This window comes from Bubalus kerabau, chromosome 17, assembly GCF_029407905.1.
Source record: "Bubalus kerabau isolate K-KA32 ecotype Philippines breed swamp buffalo chromosome 17, PCC_UOA_SB_1v2, whole genome shotgun sequence".
Classification (NCBI taxonomy): domain Eukaryota; kingdom Metazoa; phylum Chordata; class Mammalia; order Artiodactyla; family Bovidae; genus Bubalus; species Bubalus kerabau.
Genome location: NC_073640.1, coordinates 34,202,457 through 34,222,949, shown reverse-complemented (window position 1 = coordinate 34,222,949; position 20,493 = coordinate 34,202,457). Strand labels below are relative to the sequence as shown.

The 20,493-nt window shown below is 38.3% G+C and overlaps 1 long non-coding RNA gene across 1 annotated transcript in view; it reads left to right on the top strand.

The window, feature by feature from the left end:
• LOC129631896 (uncharacterized) overlaps positions 1–17,100 on the top strand; it is a 30,275-nt gene extending 13,175 nt beyond the window's left edge. The window contains exons 2-4 of the long non-coding RNA XR_008704224.1: positions 11,370–11,639; positions 12,364–12,489; positions 16,947–17,100. This is a non-coding gene — a long non-coding RNA (uncharacterized LOC129631896). The remainder of the gene's footprint in view (positions 1–11,369; positions 11,640–12,363; positions 12,490–16,946) is intronic.
• The last annotated feature ends 3,393 nt before the right edge of the window (positions 17,101–20,493 follow it).

Here is a 20,493-nt window from a genome sequence, read left to right as displayed (position 1 = left end):
CATCTCAGTGAAAAAAAGGCTTTGAATTTCAGCTAATGTAAAACTTGATTACAGTGGTTTAAACACCCAAAAGGAGGGAGGTCGCTGTTGGCCTGAGTTCAGATTTTGCTTATCTCTAATTCTCTTGAGCTTTTCCCCAATGCTTACATTTTCATAATGTCCACTCATCTGTTCCAGCTGCAAGTATCATTTCCAGTTTCATGACTGGCATTAGGGAGGCGGTATAGTGCCAGCTACAACTTTTGATTTTATTAGGAAAGTAAAAGCTTTCCCCAAACAGCAGATTTCCAATTTACCTTCTTTGTCAAGATTAACAAGAACATGGTGAGTAATAATAATAGGCTATACACATACAGCACTTACTATATGCTACAGGCCATTCTAAGTATATTTTACATAATAACTCATTCAAGTATCTACCTCACTGTAACCAGATGAGTAGATGCTCTGGTTATCTCTTATTCCACAGAAGAAAGAGGAAAGTCATGTTTTGCTCAGTGTCACACAGCTTAGTGAGTGGGTGAGATGGGATTTAAACTCAAAGATTTGCTTCCAGAATGCATCCTGTTAATTATAATCCTAGAGAAATATGTCACCCTTCTCTGACTGTAGAGAGGGAGGGGTTGTGCATAATAAGCTTTTTCCAGCCATTTAAGTGGAGGTAGCATTAGAGGGAGAAATGCATTAGAGAATGGGAGTTAGGTCTGCCAAACAATCTTGTCTGCTGTGATATGTTACCATCACGTGTCTGTTAACCCTGTTTAAGGCTAGATTTTTTTTCATATATATGATGGTGGAAAAATGGATGCTTTACTCATTTTAGGTCCCACAAAATTAGTCATTTTTAGGTCAACTAGGAGCTGCAAACTCTTTTTTGCTAATTGTAATAACAGATATAATTTTTCTAAGGTGCTATTCTGAAGAGCTAGTATAAATGAGAGATGATTATATTTCCTTAATTATTTGGCAGATTAAAATACAAGTACTTACAGTTGCATCAGCTTTTACATTTTAAGTTCAGTAAGAACTGATTTTTAGGTCCTTTCACTTTCTCATGGTACAGAAGGCCTCTTCTTTCTAATGTGCAGCATTTGGTGTCCACTGGGAAGTAACTGGACTAGGGAACCTTAAGGACATTTTTCCCTCCAGAGGGCTCTAGTCACGTGTCCCAGTAGTGGGCCACCCACTTTCTTGCTGAGCTCTCATCATAAACATTAGAATGGACATCCCCCTGCTTTCCAAACAAGCATAGTGTCACTCCTGCCCATGAAGGACAAATTTTGAGGCATCTTCAGTATCTTCCAAATATTAATTGAATGACATTTGCTCTTATTATTAATTACTGGAGCAAGAGACAAATTATGGGAAGAGGTATTAACAATAGAAACCAAGTTACTGGAACCTGCAGATATATGCTTGCTCACTGACCCATATTGTCCACATTAATAGTCGTGCCTTAACACTGAACGGAAGGCCTTGCTTTCTCAGAGCTGACATCATTAGGACTGAATTGTGACTAAATACTCAGTGGGAGGTGCCCAGAACTCAAAAACAGTGACAGGCAACAGCCTCACCAGTTATTCTACTCATTCATATGTATTACAGCATGCAGACAAATTCAGAGTGGCCTTTAACTAAATAAAGAATATTTAGTGAGCTCCAATTTTATGCAGAATACTACATTGCAAGAAGATTTAAAACATATTTCCAATTCTACCTGGACCCCTCAGAATTGCAGAGTTGACCAAATCTTTACTGGTCAATGGACTGAGAGCGAGATTAAACAAATGCAAGTTGCTCTGGGCACCAGTTTAGTCCCAAATTGACTGACTGCCTTCTTTCTCAGGGCTTAGGTGCTCAGGAGGCAATATAAGATGCAGCCTCCATTCCAGGACAGAGTACAGAATCTGACAGGGCAAACAAACACAATTAATACTGTTCGAAACGTGTTATGTGAGAGCAACCCTAAACCGGACTGAACATCCGGAAAGACATCATGGGAGCTGTCATCTACCAGTGAACCCTCAGTTCCAAACATAAAGGGGGTTATCAGTAAATATTTGTGGAATGGAAGCATTAATAACTGAATGAAATCAGGGAGGAAAGAGCATATTACTGGGGCATAGATTAAGAGCATTTATTCTGATATTTGGGGCAGGCAGGGAAGATATATAAGAGTGATAGCTGCCATGCCTTGACAGACAGGATGGAGTCACCCAGGTGCAGAAGTGTAGGAAGAGCAATCAGGCTGAGAGAAGGCACACAGCAGAGAAGGCAGGTGAGACAGCCCCTTCTGGGTTCAAGAAACTGGTTCCATTCCAGAAAAGAGTATTTCTATCTCAGCCTGAAAATAATGGAATGGGTATTCTCATTGTCTAGAAACAAGAAAAATAATTTCACAAATAATGACTTGCATTCACTATTAACAGAGGGGTTTGCTTTTATATGAGGTTATAGATAGACATATTTTTTAAATCAGAGAGTAAATAATTTCTACTTTTCTTTCAGTTAACCTTTATCAGATTCACACAGAATGCAGCATTTCAGGATGAGGGAAAGGTTAGGTAATTATGGATAGTACGGTTAGGAATGTTTTAAATTGCAAGCAACTATTTAAAATAGTGAAGGTCAGAGCATATTTCTTTAGTCCTCTGCATACTTAGAAAATCATTTTAATCCCATTTAAGAGATTGCTCAATAAATATATGAATATTTCCCCCAAAGAATATCTATAACAATCTTTATCAAAAATATGTCTTAGACATTTACCAATAAATGTGTCACACAAAGAAACTTTAAATTGCCAACAATGTCTATTAGGTTTCCATGGGACTGGGGACAATGAACCATGGAAAGACAAATAACAATAGGTTCAGAATGGCAAGGAAATCACAATTTTGCAGTGGGTGTAAAGAGGTTGAAGATGGCATCACAAAACCAATTAATGGCAACAGATAAGTGTAAAGGGCTAAAAATGGCACAAATAGGATGGACAAGTGATCACCGATGGGAAGCTTTCAGAGAAGACAGGGTATTTTTTTTTTTTTAATTTTTAAACTTTACAATATTGTATTGGTTTTGCCAAATATCGAAATGAATCCACCACAGGTATACATGTGTTCCTCATCCTGAACCCTCCTCCCTCCCCATACCATCCCTCTGGGTCGTCCCAGTGCACCAGCCCCTAGCATCCAGTATCGTGCATCGAACCTGGACTGGCGACTCATATTTAAATTACATGGAAAAGTACAATGTCCAGAGGAAGAGAAAGGAAAAGACATTATTAATTAAAGACTATTGCACATACTTAGGATAAAAGCAGAGAAAAACAATACACAAGAAAAGTTAGTGATATGGCTTAAGTGGACTGTAGGGTGTTTGAGAGCGAGCAGAAGACAGGCATTAGAGTCTGCAACATGAATCTGCCATGATGGTTTAGGCATGGCTTTAACAAGGTTTTTTGGTTTGTTTTTTTTTTTTTTTTTAGTCTTCAAAATCTGTCAGTATCTCACAGGTCGTCTTAAAGTCTAGAAGGATATGATGCATTCATTTCTGCAAGTTTCAATCAAGCATGCTTAGACTGATGCTCAAGGAGAGATAGAAAGGCAGCTTGATCTATTCCTCAAAGTTCCCTTCTGGCTTCTATAATCACAAACATGGAATATGCTGATCATTGGAATCCATCATATTCATTTTCTCTAAGAAGAGTACTGCATGATAATACTTAAGAACAATTGCAAAATTGCTAGTATTTTTATGCAGATGCCTAAGCATGAAAATGTTAGGAATTACTTTCTAGGTTAAAAAGAAACACCTATAATAACTTAATCTGCACAGGACTTCTGCATAGACATATAATGAGATGGGTATTGGCAGAGTGCTGTGCTTATTTAGCTGTGGCCTTATAAAAAAAACCAATCATTTGCATATTTCTCTCAGTTAAGTATTATACTGACATACTTAATTAAAACCATAAAGGGCACTGACAATATTTCATTCTTTTAATGAAAGAGGAAACATATTATACAGTTCAGACTGTCTCTGTAGTTAATTTTTCCTGACTTTTTACTGCTCAAACTGTGCTCCTTCTATGAATGTTGTCAATTAGGATGAAAAGAAGGAAAATTAAAGTCGCTCTTGAAAATGCACTTGTGTTTGTTTGTGGAATCTGTGTACATTCAGAAAGTTGTGATTTGCATATTTCATGTATAATTAAGCCCAGGAAGAGTGAACACTGGAGAGACTAGGGCAGTTTCACACTCTACAAGCATCTTCCTTGTCATTATTGGGAATTCAGGTTTGAAGACATGGTTCCTTCTTCAAAACATTACCTATCTTTTTTCTGAGAAAAATACCGTAAGGAATATCAAAAATTTCCATTGTGTATATCTAAAATACATTTATGGATATATATTATATGACAGTGCTGGGGTAATTTGTGTTGAGATAAACTAAGTGTAACCAAATGTACACTGGACATGGAAACTTGAGTGTGAATCACAACACTTCCATTATATTTATGAAAGGCTTCTACAAGTCACAGCTATGTCATCAATAAAATGTAAGTAATGGCACATAGTCCATTGACTGAAATAACAAATGGAGAATGTCAGTCACCTAAGGTACATGTAAGCACTTGGTAAACTGGTCCACACCAAACAATATAATATAAATGGTATACTCCACCAATGTAATAGTATTTTTCTCATATTGCAATCTTTTTAAATCAAGGAAGGGACAAAATAAATACTGCTGCCCAAAAGAGGCTTACAAGTCTAGTGAGAAAGAATAGACAGTATAATTCAAGTAGAATGAAATATGTAATATATTTGTGTATATTAGAGGAATAAAGCAAGTATATAACTATGGTTAACCTGCCTATAGCTCATTTTGCTTCAGTGAATGGGCCTGTTTGGAATAAGACCACTGGGGGTAGATCAAGACCAGAGGAAGTAAAATTTCATTCCCAAGGAAGAACTCAGGACATTTTCATTTGAACCCAAGATCGAAGAAATGGGATTTTAATATTTTCAGAAAAGTAGATTTGTAGCTCAATCATCCAGCTATATTAGCATCAAGTTTCTACATGGCTGCTTCTGGTTTTGTGTTGGCTCCTTTTTGAACTGCTGTGAATAGTTTACTGTGGAACACCTGTAGTGAGCTCCACTAGGAAAGAAAAAGATATATATATATATCTTCCTCCCACCCTCAACCTTTGTCTCTTTATAATCTCACTGACATGCACACGTATACTTACACCATTTTTTTTTAAGGTATTGTGTGTGTTTGTGCACTCAGTCGCTAAGTCGTGTCCAATTCTTTGTGACTCCATGGACTATAGCCCACCAGGTTCCCCTTTACATAGGATTTCCCAGGTAAGAATACTGGAGCAGGTTGCCATTTCCTCCCCCAGGGGGTCTTCCCAACCCAGGGATCAAACCTGTGTCTCCTGTGTCTCCTGCATTGGCAGGTGGATTCTTTACCACTGCACTATCTAGGAAGTATACATTCTCTATTTTATTGACTTTTTGAAATTCAATATTGACTTTCTGAGATTTAAATCTGAAAGACAATTATTGACTTACTGGTATGTTTAAAGCAATTTCTTAAGGCAACAGATTCTAAGTACCATATCTTTCAGCTAATCAATACCTGCAGGGGATTTACTTTAATAACTTAGCATGCATTCTCTTTTCTCCTTACTGGGCATTTCTGGGTGCAGTTGACAGGCTTTCTTAAGCTGAATTGAACTTTGGGCTGCTGACCAATGTGGTTCCTTCCAAATAAGATTATATGATGGTGTCCATCATGTCTGGCTCATCATTGTGTGTAATGACAGCATGGCACGTTGTCATATCCTTCAAATGATCAGTCCTGATTGGGTCTAGAGATGGCCTCTGACTAAGACGGTAAACAAGAAAAGCCTGCCCTACTCTGTAATCTGAGAGCTGAAGCTGACATATGATATCCCAGGCAAAAAGGCAAGCAACAGCACACACAAACAAATCCATTAGGTGATCATCTAATACATGTGATCAGGAACATGATCAACTGCTGAAATTCATAAGACCTGAAGTCAACACTTGAGACAAAGTTAATAGACAAGTATGATGAATACACTCAATTATCTATAATTTTAAACTGCATGTAGAATTGCAATTTGAGGTTAGCTGGACCATGTCTGGGTTTTGCAGCACTGCCATGCCATAACTAAAACAGCTGGGATTTTCAAGCAACATTTAAATGGTTTTCAGCAACACTGAGGCCAAGTTGCTCCAGATGTGGGTAAGGCGACAACCTCCCCAAAGTCTCTAGCATTTGTTCTTCTTACCTAGACTAATTTTGCCTCTATTCCAGGTGAAGGTACTGTCAGTTCCAGGGAAAGAGTCTAACAGATGGTATTAGCAGTTGGAGTGTGAAATGGATTGGGCTCCTAGGATCCTCAGGATATTGTCTTCAACAGCAGCAGCACTATAGTCATTGAACAATTACTAAGACACAGATATTGTAGAAAGTACTTTAAAGAAGTAGCTCACATAATACTCCAAAAAAACTCATGAAGGAGTGAGTGTCTACTGCTAGTCTCATTTCATATGTGAGAAACTTAGGATTTCAGATGTCTTCCTACAGTCAAACAGTTAAGATTTTATTGAAAGAGAATACAGAACAGATTCTATATTCTACAATGCTATATAGTTAATATTTGGTTATTTGATAATTTTGAGGGCTTTGATCTGAAAATGTAAAAAGAATTTTGATACAACACGACTGACTTTGTGAGCTACTTCAGATTCTATATAACCTATCCAGAGTTCATAAGATGCCACCTGCTTCCTTTGCTATTGCTGACACCTGAGGTTTGCTTACCCCTCACAAAGGTGTTCTGGAGTGCTATGAGGCTACACAGGGTGTTCTAAAGGATATTTTACAATTTTAACCAATAGTTGGCATCTGTTAGACATTTACTCCAAACTATAAATCCTAGGTTTATAGATTTCATGATTTAAACATTATTTTTTTTTCCTCTGTACTGTCCTGTAGAATGAGGAAAGCCCCCAGGGAGAGTGGGAATGCCAAGGGAGTGGCCCCTGGAGGAGAGAATGGAAAGATTTCCCAGTGGAGGGGAGGTATATATCTTTTGGGGACATCTTATTGCTGCAAAAGCACCATGAGAATCAATGTGAATAATAAATGAGAATGATGATATGCAGTTCAATTCCAAGGCTTGAAAACTGTACAGCACACATCATATTAGTAATTGTAATTAGTTAAGGATGAAATTCTACTGTTATATCTTCTTTCGATTTCCATGTATTTTTAAAAAATGATCACTAATCTATCAGGACATACTTACTAGACTATTTGATCTAACCGTGTAATAATATGAATTGTTAGATATTTCTTCTGCACACAGGCACCATGGAAAGATTTCTGAGACAAGCCCACTGAAACTGAGAAATGTTGGCAACCTGTGAATGGTCCTTGTTTTGGGTTTCCCAAATCTGAAACTTTGAGCCCCCTATGTTAAGTCTTATCCATGTAGAACTGCCTTTATTACTTTCAGTGAAAACTGTTAGTTGCTCAGTCATGTCCAACTCTTAGCAACCCCATGGTTTGTACCCTAGCAGTCTCTTCTGTGCATGGAATTCTCCAGGCAAAAATACTGGAGTGGCCAGCCATTCCCTTCTTCAAGGGATCTTCTGACACAGGGATTGAACCTGGATCTCCTGCATTGCAGGCAGATTCTTTATCATCTGAGCTACCAGGCAGTCAGTCATAAGTGGCCACCAAAGCTCATATGCCACAATTTAGTGTAGTGGAGTCCATTCCCTGTTGGGTAAACCTTGGCCAGTGTTAAGTGGCAGTTTGGGATAGGGCTACACACAAATTTCTGCTCCTTTCTCTCTTCATGGACGCTACAAGATATGTTTTTTCATGTAGCCCTTCAAAAGTTATGCAAGCCACATTGAACTGTTGTGTATCCTTCAAACTCACTGTGAGGAGGTGGCCAGAACACAAGGTATGACACTACAGAGATTCTCATCTCGTATTGACTCAGTTTTCTCTCTCATCACCCTTCCTGTCCTGGTTTTGAACCTTTCCAATACAGTGTTCAGATCAAATCAGATCAGATCAGTCACTCAGTCGTGTCCGACCCTTTGCGACCCCCTGAATCGCAGCACGCCAGGCCTCCCTGTCCATCACCAACTCCCAGAATTCACTCAGACTCACGTCCATTGAGTCAGTGATGCCATCCAGCCATCTCATCCTCTGTCGGCCCTTTCTCCTCCTGCCCCCAATCCCTCCCAGCATCAGAGTCTTTTCCAATGAGTCAACTCTTCGCATGAGGTGGCCAAAGTACTGGAAATTCAGCTTTAGCATCATTCCTTCCAAAGAAATCCCAGGGCTGATCTCCTTCAGAATGGACTGGTTGGATCTCCTTGCAGTCCAAGGGACTCTCAAGAGTCTTCTCCAACACCACAGTTCAAAAGCATCAATTCTTCAGCCCTCAGCCTTCTTAGCACTCTAATATTTTCCCCAGTCTTGTGTCTCAATGACCCAACCTAACATAGTATCATTGTTTACTGCAACCAACAAAAGAACCATGTGAATTCATTGATAGTCATGAGACTATGTAGCCTCTCAAAATATTAAGACCAGAAAACAAGTTTGGCTGTTTCCCCAAAATTTTGTTTGGGAAAATTCCCCAATGCAATCTTTTATCAGTCCTTGGAATCTTTCCTAAAACATCCACACTCACATAGATACATCAACACATTTAAATAGCATCCAGCTGACCACATTCTAAGATATCTCCATTTTAGTGTTTTGAGAACTTTAACAATACAGTCACTCTATGGTTGTCTTAAAATTAGTGCATTAAAAACAGTCAAATTGATCAAGTTTCAACTTACTTTATTCTTCTGACTTTAAAGAACATTTTACTTTTGCTAGTAATGTCAGATTGAATCCAAAAAGAAAGCATATAGCATCTATTCAGCTATCTTTTCACACTGGTAACTAATGTAGGCACTACTGCTGCTGCTAAGTCGCTTCATTCGTGTCCGACTCTGTGCGACCCCACAGACGGCAGCCCACCAGGCTCCCCCATCCCTGGGATTCTCCAGGCAAGAACACTGGAGTGGGTTGCCATTTCCTTCTCCAATGCATGAAAGTGAAAAGTGAAAGTGAAGTTGCTCAGTCGTGTCCGACTCTCAGCGACCCCATGGACTGCAGCCTACCAGGCTCCTCCGTCCATGGGATGTTCTAGGCAAGAGTACTGGAGTGGGGTGCCATTGCCTTCTCCGAATGTAGGCACTAGAAGTATGTTATCATATTGATACTCAGGACTGTCTTATAAAAAGTGTGTTAGTCGCTCAGTTGTGTCCAACTCATTGTGACCCTATGGACTGTAGCCCACCAGGATTATCTGGGCAAGAACTGGAGTGGGTAGCTATTCCCTTCTCCAGGGGATCTTCCTGACCCAGGGATCGAACTTGAGTCTCCTGCACTGCAGATAGATTCTTTACTGTCTGAGCCAATTTTATAAAGTAGGTAATATTTTATGCAGGGCAGCACTGGGGTCAGAGCTTATATGTGCATGAGGCTTCAAAGTAGGAAATGAACAATTTGGTTTCATACCTTGGTTTTATCTGACTGTTTCAAGACAGGGTTCTATAATGAGCACTTTTGGAGTTATTGAAAGGTTGGAAACTTTGAATTATTAATAATATGCTTACACAACGCTTTCTGATAATGAGCCCCGCATGATAAATTAGCTCATTCATTATGTGAGAATTCAGTCTGCCACCCAGGACAGCAAAGATACAGATGCACTCTCCTTATTCACTGCCCCTACTGAGTTCCTACACACAGAGCATTCCCACAGACTTCTGAGGCAGTGAACACAGAGAGCATGAAAAGGCCACAATCTGATCTTGCTTTAACCCCCTGTTGTGCTAATCTGAACTCCCTTGAAGCTCCTGTGAATTCATTATGAGCTCAAAGTTGAGTTTAGCTTCTCCAAGGGAAAGACTGTGCTTAGAAAGTGGAGCCCAGTCAATGGTTCTTTCTGTATGTCTCCCCAGTGGAGTTCATCTACTTAAAAGTTTGAAGTCGATATTTTTGAGCTTGAATTCTTCAATCATCAATCAAGGTTTGTTTGTTTTGTTTTTTTTTCCCCAGTATAAACACCCTTCTAAATTGATGTGCTACTATAGCAGCATTTATACTCAGTTCTTTCAGAAACCAGTTTGGTTAATGATCTTGATTTAAAAATCATCCCTGCTAACAACCACTGATGTTTTACTCTTCACATTTCAGATTTCATCAGAGTTTAAACATTTGATCATGCTGTTGGTAATAAAAGTTCTCATTACAGAGAGAGACTGGATTCTCAGATTTCTGTATGCTGATCTACTCTGGTTTGTCACCAAAGTCATTAAGACTGTGCTTAAAGTTAATTCTCCTGATTGTCAAATTTGATAAAAATGGAATTTTTGTTTTGTTTCAATTACAAACATTCTTGTTTGTAATTGAAAAATAGTTGGTTTACAATATTGTGTTAGTTTTCAGGTGTACAGAGAAGTGATTGTTATCTATCCTATTTTTAGTTTTTTTCCATTATAGGGTAACACAAGATACTGAATATAGTTCCCCCTGCTAGAAAATAGGTTTCTGTTGTTCATCTATTTTATATATAGTAGTATGTATCTGTTGATTCTAAACTCATAATTTATCTCTCCCCCACCTCTGCTATCCCCTTTGGTAAAGACAAGTTTGTTTTCTATGTCTGTGAGTCTATTTCTATTTTATAAATAAGTTCATTTGTCTCATTTTTTTTAGATTTCACATATAAGTGATAATATATATTTGTCTTTGTCTGACTGACTTCACTTAGAAGGATAGTCTCTAGGTCCAACAATGTGCTACAAATGGTATTATTTCATTCTTTATTATGGCTGAGTAATAGTCCATTTTATATATATATATATATACACACACACACACACACACACATATATATATATAATATTCATGCACACACGCTACATCCTCTTTGTCCATTCATCTCTGACACATTTTCTTTTTCACCACCTGGTAAAATTCCATTGACCATCTTCAATAATGGGTATATGATGTCACTATTCCTCTCTCATGCCCTCTAATTATGAATATTGCTTTTTTCTGCTTTTGGATCCAGGATAGGATGACATTAAGACAAAATAGATTAATTTATTCTATGATCAGCACATTAATATATGGTAGCTAAAAGTGTCTTGCATGAAGTAGCTTCTACATACGCACAGGTGTCATAATTATCATGCCTAGTATTGTTCCTTTTATTTGCTTATTTTTTTTCTCCAAAGGCAAACATTTTGCAGGGCCCAACCAGCAAGAGGATAAGATAGCTTCAGCAAAACTGGCTAAGAGGAAAAAGTCTACATTTAAAATAAAATGAAACAAAATAACAATCTCCTCACCCTATCACTACCCTGAAGAATTACAGACAAAAATGACCCACAGGAGTTAAAAGAAAAGTGATGTTACTGAAATTACCACCATATGAGTTGCACTCTTTTGAATGTACATTAGCTCAGATATGGTCAGCTTGATTGTTCAGCCATTATGGAAACAAGGTGTGTTGGACTGAATGTCTGTGTCCCCCTGAAATCCATATGTTGAAGCCCTAAGCCCCAGTGTGATGCTATCTGGGAATGGGTGCAATTATATAGAGATGAGGTCATGAAGCCAAGGGGGGTGGGCGGGGGGGTGGCTGGGACTAGTGTCCACATGGGAAGACAAAGATACCAGAGTTCGCTCTCTGCCAAGTGAGGACACAGTAAGAAGACAGCTGTCTGCAAGCCAGGAAGAGGTCCTTCATCAGAATCTGACCAGTTGGGACTTCCCTGGTGGTCCAGTGGTTAAGAATCCACCTGCCAGTGCAGGGGACACAGGTTCGATCCCTGGTCCTGGAAGATCCCACATGTCCATGGGGCAAGTAAGCCTCTGCACACAACTTACTGAGCCTGTATTCTAGGGCCTAGGAGCCACAACTACTGAAGCCCACATGCCTACAACCCATGTTGTGCAACAAGAGAAGCTACCACAAAGAGAACCCTGTGCTCCACAAGGAAGAGTAGGCCCTGCTGGCAGCAAGTAGAGAAAACCCATGTGTAGCAACGGACATTCAGAGGTTCCAGACCTAAGAGAGATAGATTTCTGTTGTTTAAGCCACCTAGTCAATGGCATTTTCTTAGGGCAGCCAGAGCTGACGAGAAAATAAGGGACTGAGGGTAGGAAAACACAGTGTGGGCTCATGGAAACCAAACATGCTAACCATTGTGCTGCTTTTCCAATGAGTCCTGGCTCCAGCGACCTCAGGAGCAGACGCGTATTTCTCCTAAACCAGACATTAAGAATATGGGATCCAGACTGGACTCCCAGAGTTGAATCCTGCCTCTTCCACTGTCCAGATCTGCAAATGAAGTAAGTTACTTAATGTTTCTGATCTTCAATTTCCTCAATGTTAACTTTATTGTTTTTGTGAAACAGATTTTATTTATATCTGCTTTTCTCTATATTTTTGTCTTCCTTTCTCTTGTTCTATCTTCCTTTGAGTCTAGCATACAGACTAGTTCAGGAAAAAAATACTTCTGGTTAATTTTGTTAGGTTTTATATAGAATATTTCCACTGGGCAGATTTTGAGTACAGATCACCCCATAGGCTATCAACCTATATGCCCAATCTATAAATCATTTTGTTATATTATAAAACATGGTCCACCAAGTTGAATTCATGATGCTAGGGCCACATGGCAAAAAGCATTATGTTCTACACATGAGATATTGCCTCTGTACATTTTTTTAAGGAATTACACCGGAAGTTAGAACTTCACAGCTGCCTCCCTGGTACAATCATCAGTCTCGCTGGATGATTACAATCATTGCAGATTTTCAACATTCTGATTACAGTAGTGAGGAGAAGTTACACAGTCTCCTCCTAGTATTGGGCTTCCCTGCTTCCTCAGCAGTAAATAATCCCCCTGCCAGTTCAGGAGACACAGGTTTGATCCCTAGATCAGGGAGATCCCCTGCAGGAGGGCATGGTAACCCACTCCAGTATTCTTGTCTGGAGAATCCTATGGACAGAGGAGCCTGACAGGCTACAGTCCATAGGGTTGCAAAAGAGTCAGTCATGATTTAGCTACTAAAGATCAAAACAAACTCCCAGTATTATTTGCCAAACTTAATTTACAGAAATCTGTGTTAAGAATTAAGAACTTCAGGACAGAATCTAGATGCATTTTGAAAAGGAAGGCATGGAGAAAAATGATGGTTTAGGAGAAGGTAGCAAAGATAAAGGTTACTTACTCTTGACAAAACTTAAAATATGATAGGGCTGAGCACAAAGCAAGGAGACAAATATCCAAACAGCCATGTCAATCCATCAATCAGTGACTCTCCTGGGACCAGATCAGTAACTGCAAAATATTGATTTGTGAGAGAGACAAAGACTCTGTGTGTGTGTGCGTGTGTGTGTGTGTGTGTGTGCACACGAGCACACACACATGTGAAACATAAAGGAGTAAAAAAGTCAGTGTTCCTCTGGTGCTATCTATAGTCAGTGTTCCTCTGGTGCTACCTATAGAAACTCAAAAGAGTTCAATCACTTTAGGTCTTATATTTGCTTCCTAGCTTGGAAATCATTTTTAAGAAGATAGGAAGAGATAGCATCTAAGAGCTATGTTAAAAATGAGCATCTTTATAACTTAAAAGACATGGGGATTTAAGTTACAACCTGGTGACCACAGTTCTTAACACTATATTGTATATTTGAAAGGTGCTAACAGAGTAAATCTTAAAAGTTCTCCTCACAAGAATAGAATTGTTACTATGTGTAATGATAGAAGTTAACTAGACTTATTGTGGCAATCATTTTACAATATATATATAAATAGCCAAACATTATACTATACACCTGAAAATAACATAAGATTCAGTTCAGTTCAGTTCAATCACTCAGTCGTGTCCGACTCTTTGCAACTCCATGAATCTCAGCACGCCAGGCCTCCCTATCCATCACCAGCTCCCAGAGTTCACTCAAACTCATGTCCATTGAGTTGGTGATGCCATCCAGCCATCTCATCCTCTGTCGTCCCCTTCTCCTCCTGCCCCCAATCCCTCCCAGCATCAGAGTCCTTTCCAATGAGTCAACTCTTCGCATGAGATGGCCAAAGTATTGGAGTTTCAGCTTCAACATCAGTCCTTCCAATGAATACTCAGGACTGATCTCCTTTAGGATGGACTGGTTGGATCTCCTTGCAGTCCAAGGGACTCTCAAGAGTCTTCTCTAATACCACAGTTCAAAAGCATCAATTCTTCAGTGTTCAGCTTTCTTCACAGTCCAACTCTCACATCCATACATGACCACTGGAAAAACCATAGCCTTGACTAGGTGGACATTTGTTGGCAAAGTAATATCTCTGCTTTTGAATATGCTACCTAGGTTGGTCACATTTTCCTTCCAAGGAGTAAGCATCTTTTAATTTCATGGCTGCAGTCACGATCTGCAGCGATTTTGGAGCCCAGGAAAATAAAGTCTGCTACTGTTTCCACTGTTTCCCCATCTATTTCCCATGAAGTGATGGGACCAGATGCCATGATCTTAGTTTTCTGAATGTTGAGCTTTAAGCCAACTTTTTCACTCTCCTTTTTCATCAAGAAGCTTTTTAATTACTCTTCACTTTCTGCCATAAGGGTAGTGTCATCTGCATATCTGAGGTTATTGATATTTCTCCTGGCAATCTTGATTCCAGCTGGTGCTTCTTGCAGCCCAGCATTTCTCATTATGTACTCTGCATATAAGTTAAATAAGCAGGGTGACAATATACAGCCTTGACGTACTCCTTTTCCTATTTGGAACCAGTCTGTTGTTCCATGTCCAGTTCTAACTGTTGCTTTCTGACCTGCATACAGATTTCTCAAGAGGCAGGTCAGGTGGTTTGGTATTCCCATCTCTTTCAGAATTTTCCACAGTTTATAGTGATCCACACAGTCAAAGGCTTTGGCATAGTCAATAAAGCAGAAATAGATGTTTTTCTGGAACTCTCTTGCTTTTTCTATGATCCAGTGGATGTCGGCAATTTGATCTCTGGTTCCTCTGCCTTTTCTAAAACCAGCTTGAACATCAGGAAGTTCACGGTTCACACACTGCTAAAGCCTGGCTTGGAGAATTTTGAGCATTACTTTACTAGTGTGTGAGATGAGTGCAATTGTGTGGTAGTTTGAGCCTTCTATGGCATTGCCTTTCTTTGGGATTGAAATGAAAACTGACCTTTTCCAGTCCTGTGGCCACTGCTGAGTTTTCCAAATTTGCTGGCGTATTGAGTGCAGCACTTTCACAGCATCATCTTTCAAGATTTGAAATAGCTCAACTGGAATTCCATCACCTCCACTAGCTTTGTTCATAGTGATGCTAACATAAGATTAGATGTCACTTATAACTCAGATAAACAAACACAGGCATGGACTAAAATCTAATGCCTACATTATAAAAGTAATTCTGCTTAAATGCTAAAAAGCAAAAATGAATATCAACATATTCCATGCTAACTCCAACCATTTGTCTTACTTGAGCCAGACATTTATTTTCTATCTCCATTCATCAAATATTTTGTAGTTACAAACATTGGATAAATACAGAGATAAAGATGAGTAAGGCATTATTTCATAACTCATGTTGCCCAAAGTGATCTTAAAAGGAATGCAGACTTGGGATGATTTAGAGTAATTTGAGGAATATACAGGATGCTATGGGATCATGGCACAAAAGATACCCTACATGTTGATGGCATGATTGCACAGATTGTTTCCTAAGACAATTTATTTTCCCTGTAGTTGCCTGGTTCTGGTTGGATCACATTAGTTTGGATGATCAAAATGAACAGGTTAGTAATCATTTCAGGCATAAATAAATAACTAAAATAGACTTTAGTACTTTAGCAGTTTTAATACATAGATATTGAAGACAGGAAGTATATATTTCCTCCACTTCAACATATCTATATTAAATAGATAATTAGTTGGGGTTAACAATGGCCATCTTAGTGAAGTGCACAGGTTTTCTTTTAGGGTGTGAAAATTAGAGCAACGCACCCCAGTCCAGTACTCTTGCCTGGAAAATCCCATGGACGGAGGAGTCTGGTAGGCTGTAGTCCATGGGGTCGTGAAGAGTCAGACACGACTGAGCAACTTCACTTTCAATTTTCACTTTCATGCATTGGAGAAGGAAATGGCAACCCGCTCCAGTGTTCTTGCCTGGAGAATCCCAGGGACGGGGGAGCCTGGTGGGCTGCTGTCTATGGGGTCGCACAGAGTTGGACATGACTGAAGGGACTTAGCAGCAGCAGCAGCAGAGGAATCCAGAGAGGAGAGAGAGAGAGAAGCAGGGTAGAGAAAAAGATGTTTGTACCATACCAAGTCTAATTTGAGAAGAATTCATGATTGCTTCATTTTCCTTGCACACTAAGTTGAGCCTCAGATACTTCCAATCACAAGAGTCCTAGCTGATACAACATCAGCACGTTATCATAAACTACTTCCCAGACTTCATATGTATTCACTGGTTATCCACTAGTATCATTTCCCATTCCAGGATCCAATCCAGAATACCATACTGTATTTATTTATTGAACTTTTAAAAAACACTAAAAAAAGTCAAAACATTCAGAAATAAGATATCATAGTCAAATTATTATTATTATTCTTGACCCTACCCTTATTCAAGCTCTCAGATTCCTTTTAATCACAGCAAATGATATTTCAGTGCCAAATTATTTGATGTTCTTTGTCAAAGTTATAAACAAATACATACAATTTCAAATAAAATTAGCTACTTCAAATAGCTAATTATTTATTAACAATAAAAATTTGTTCCTTGTTAGGAATACCTCTTTGGAAAAAAAAATACTTCTTTGGGCTTTGCTGGTGACTCAAGTGATAAAGAATCTGCCTGCGCATGTAAGGAGATGCAGGTTCCATCCCTGGTTGGGGAAGATACCACATGCTTCGGAGCAGCTAAGCCCATGCACCCAACCATTGAGTCTCTGCTCTAGAGCTCAGGAGCCAGAACTACTGAATCCAGAGCACCCTAGAGCCTGTGCTCAGTGACAAGAGAAGCCACCACAAGAAGCCCGCACACAGCAGTTAGAGAGTAACACCTGCTCTCTGCAACTAGAAAAAAGCCCATGCAGCAACAAAGATCCAGCATAGCCAAAAATAATTAATTTTTAAAAATACTTCCTTGAAGAGTTAACATCACTATACCAGGAGAGAAATAATGTGAGAAACCACTCTCCAAACTTTATTCTACTTCTGATAGAACTCTGTGACTCAGTTCTTAACATAGGATTGGATTTAAATTTGCAGCCATTAAGGCATGTCTCCATTTTATATTAGGATTTTAATTTAATATTTGTCACTAAGGAAACTGATTTGCATTTTAATGAGAAAACTCACTATGCAAACTTTTGAAACATTTCACCTAGAGGTTGACAGCAAAGTCAAAAGAAGTAACTTCATAACTAAAAAAAAGTTATATTAAAAAAATGGGAATTATTTTATTCTTCAAATTAGATATTCTATTGGGAATTGAACCTATGTTTTCAATTTTCTAAATGTGGTAGAGGAGTTACTTTTCTATTGAGATAAAGATGTATATACTTCATTCATATTTAAAACATATATAGATCTCTATCAGAACTGTAAACTACTAATCTTTGTTCTACATAATTATTTATGTCTTGGTTTTCTCAACCATGTCTTTTTATTAAGGGTCCAAGAGAATTCCTGATGTGTAAGTACACATTTATATAGAACAGTATTTTTCTCTGTACAGTGACATAAATTTCAGCAAAAACAACATTGTAAAAGTAGTTACAAGTGAGCTGAATATAAAGCTGTGGACCAATTTTCTAAAAGAGATCTATACCACTTAAAATACTGGGTTTAAAATTTTTGACCATTAGCAGAAACATAGCTATCAGTTTAAACCTAGAAACTAAAAATTATGTATCTAAAGCAACATGTCTTTCAAAGAACCTTGGGTACTGGATAACTTATTTCTCTTTCCTGAGCATAAATTGCCCTTAATGTCTATATCTCAACTCAATCATTAAGATTATCCAGAATAATAGGTATAAAGCACACTAAGCATGGTTCCCGAAAAGCAATTAAAAGGAGTCACGTTCCCATTTTTTTGCCGTAGCATTACCCATTATGTCAACTTCACCTAATGTATCCAGTTCAGATGGTGTATAAGACTTTTAAGCTCAATATAGGTATGATAATTTATGTTGTTTCTACTTGTTTATTAGATATGCACTTCTCCAATAATATTTTATTGTAGCATTGTGTCTTTAATATAGGTTCTAATTTAGGGCCATGCTTCACCAGGAGTTGCTCCTGTCTTTAGCCTTTATTTATATTGAAATTGATTCAGCATTAACTTCATTTTTCATGTAACTGACATTTTGAAAAATACACACCCCTTATTTCATAGATTATTCCTCAGTTTGTGGTTTAGCGCTTCCAGGGATTACAGTCAAGTTGTGTATCCCTTGCTAGATAATGGCACAGTTAAACAGAATCATTTTTTTTCTTGTGTATCAAACACATCCAGTCACATCTGACTATCCTTCATGGTGATGTTTATGATCTTCTAGTTAAGGTATTAACCCAGTTTCTCAACTCTGTACTGTTTCTCTTTCCACATAAGACTCAGTATGCAGAGACTTTTTGAGATGATACGAAAAGAATCTGAGAATCAATAGGTATATGTTTAACAATTACTTTGCTTTACACCTGAAACTACCACAACACTGTTAATCACCTCTACTCCAAAATAAAAATACAGTTTAAAAAAAGGATCATATACTATGATCAACTGGGATTCAATCTAGGTTTCAGGGATTTTTCAATATCCACAAATCAAACCATGTGAAGCACTACATTAACAAATTAAAGAATGAATACCATATGATCATCTCAACAGATGCAGAAAAAGCTTTTTACAAAATCCAACACCCATTTATGATACAAATTTTCCAGAAAGTGAATATAGAGGGAATATAACATAGCAAGCCCGTGTATGACAAGCCCACAGCTAACATCATACTCAGTGGTGAAAAGCTGAAAGCGTTTCCTTGACCAGGATCAAGACAATGGTGTTTAGTCTCATCACTTCAAGTCAGCATAGGTTTGGAAGTCCTATCCATGGTGATCAGAGAAGAATAAGAAATAAAAGGAATCTAAATTGGAAAAGAAGTAAAACTCTCACTATTTGCAGATGATATGGTTCTATACATATAGAAAATCCTAATGATGCTATCAGAAAATTACTAGAGCTCAATGAATTCAGTAAAGTTGCAGGATACAAAATTAATAAACATAAATCTGGTGCATTTCTATATACTAACAATGAAAAATCAGAACAAGAAATTAAGGCAATAATTCCATTTACCATCACATTAAGAATACAATACCAGTCCCTAGACATGGCTGCCTAAATAGAGGTTCTTGAACACCAGAAGAGAATATAGAAACTCTCTCAAAAGCTTTCTAGCAGAACAGAGCTAGGATCTAAATATATGCAGTGTGCAACTCCTCTTTTATCTTACTGTGTGAGTGAAAGAAGGGGGTTTTTTTTGTTTGTTTGTTTGTTTTTTTCCCCCAGTGAGTCCCTACTGCAAAACAGGGGACAGAAAATAGTTTTATCTGTATCACTCGATTTAGTAACATCCAGATGTCAACACTGACCTCATAGCCTTCAACGGTGTTATTTAGGTAAAAGTCCTCTTTCCAGTGTGTATTGTTTTTCTGGTCTTTGGTTTTAAAGGTTAAACATTCTATATTTAAGTGTGAGTTTAGGAAATTGTAGTCCAGACACCCTCAGATTGTTATTGTTAAAAGCATTGCCTTGTGTAACAGTGTTCCCACTCGATACAATGGTAATGATTGAAAGCAATCTTCAGAACATAAAATAGAAAGACAGCAGCCAATACACTGTCAAACTGCAAGTGGCGGGCATGGAAAGGAGGTACCCAGTTTTTCTTTAACTCAGAGACATCTGTCCCAGTGGAGGCCAAGTGGGTTTTAGAGGATCCCATGGGAAGCAAGATGCTGGTTAGAGCCAACTGAAACAGAGGCTTTCCCTTTTGTGAGCTTCATGATTTTTTGTTTACAGTTGTAACAAGACAACCATTATGTTTTAAAATATAAATGAAGACTGAAATTTTAAATACTTCATAAATATTATCATTTGTACTTGAATAGTAGGGGTTTAAAAGGCACTGACATCCCACCAAACAAACAGTATAATAAATTGACCATTTTCTAAAGAAAAAAAAAACACCAATAAAATACCTTGAAATAAACCTACCTAAGAAGACAAATGGAGAAGGAAATGGCAACCTACTCCAGTGTTCTTGCCTG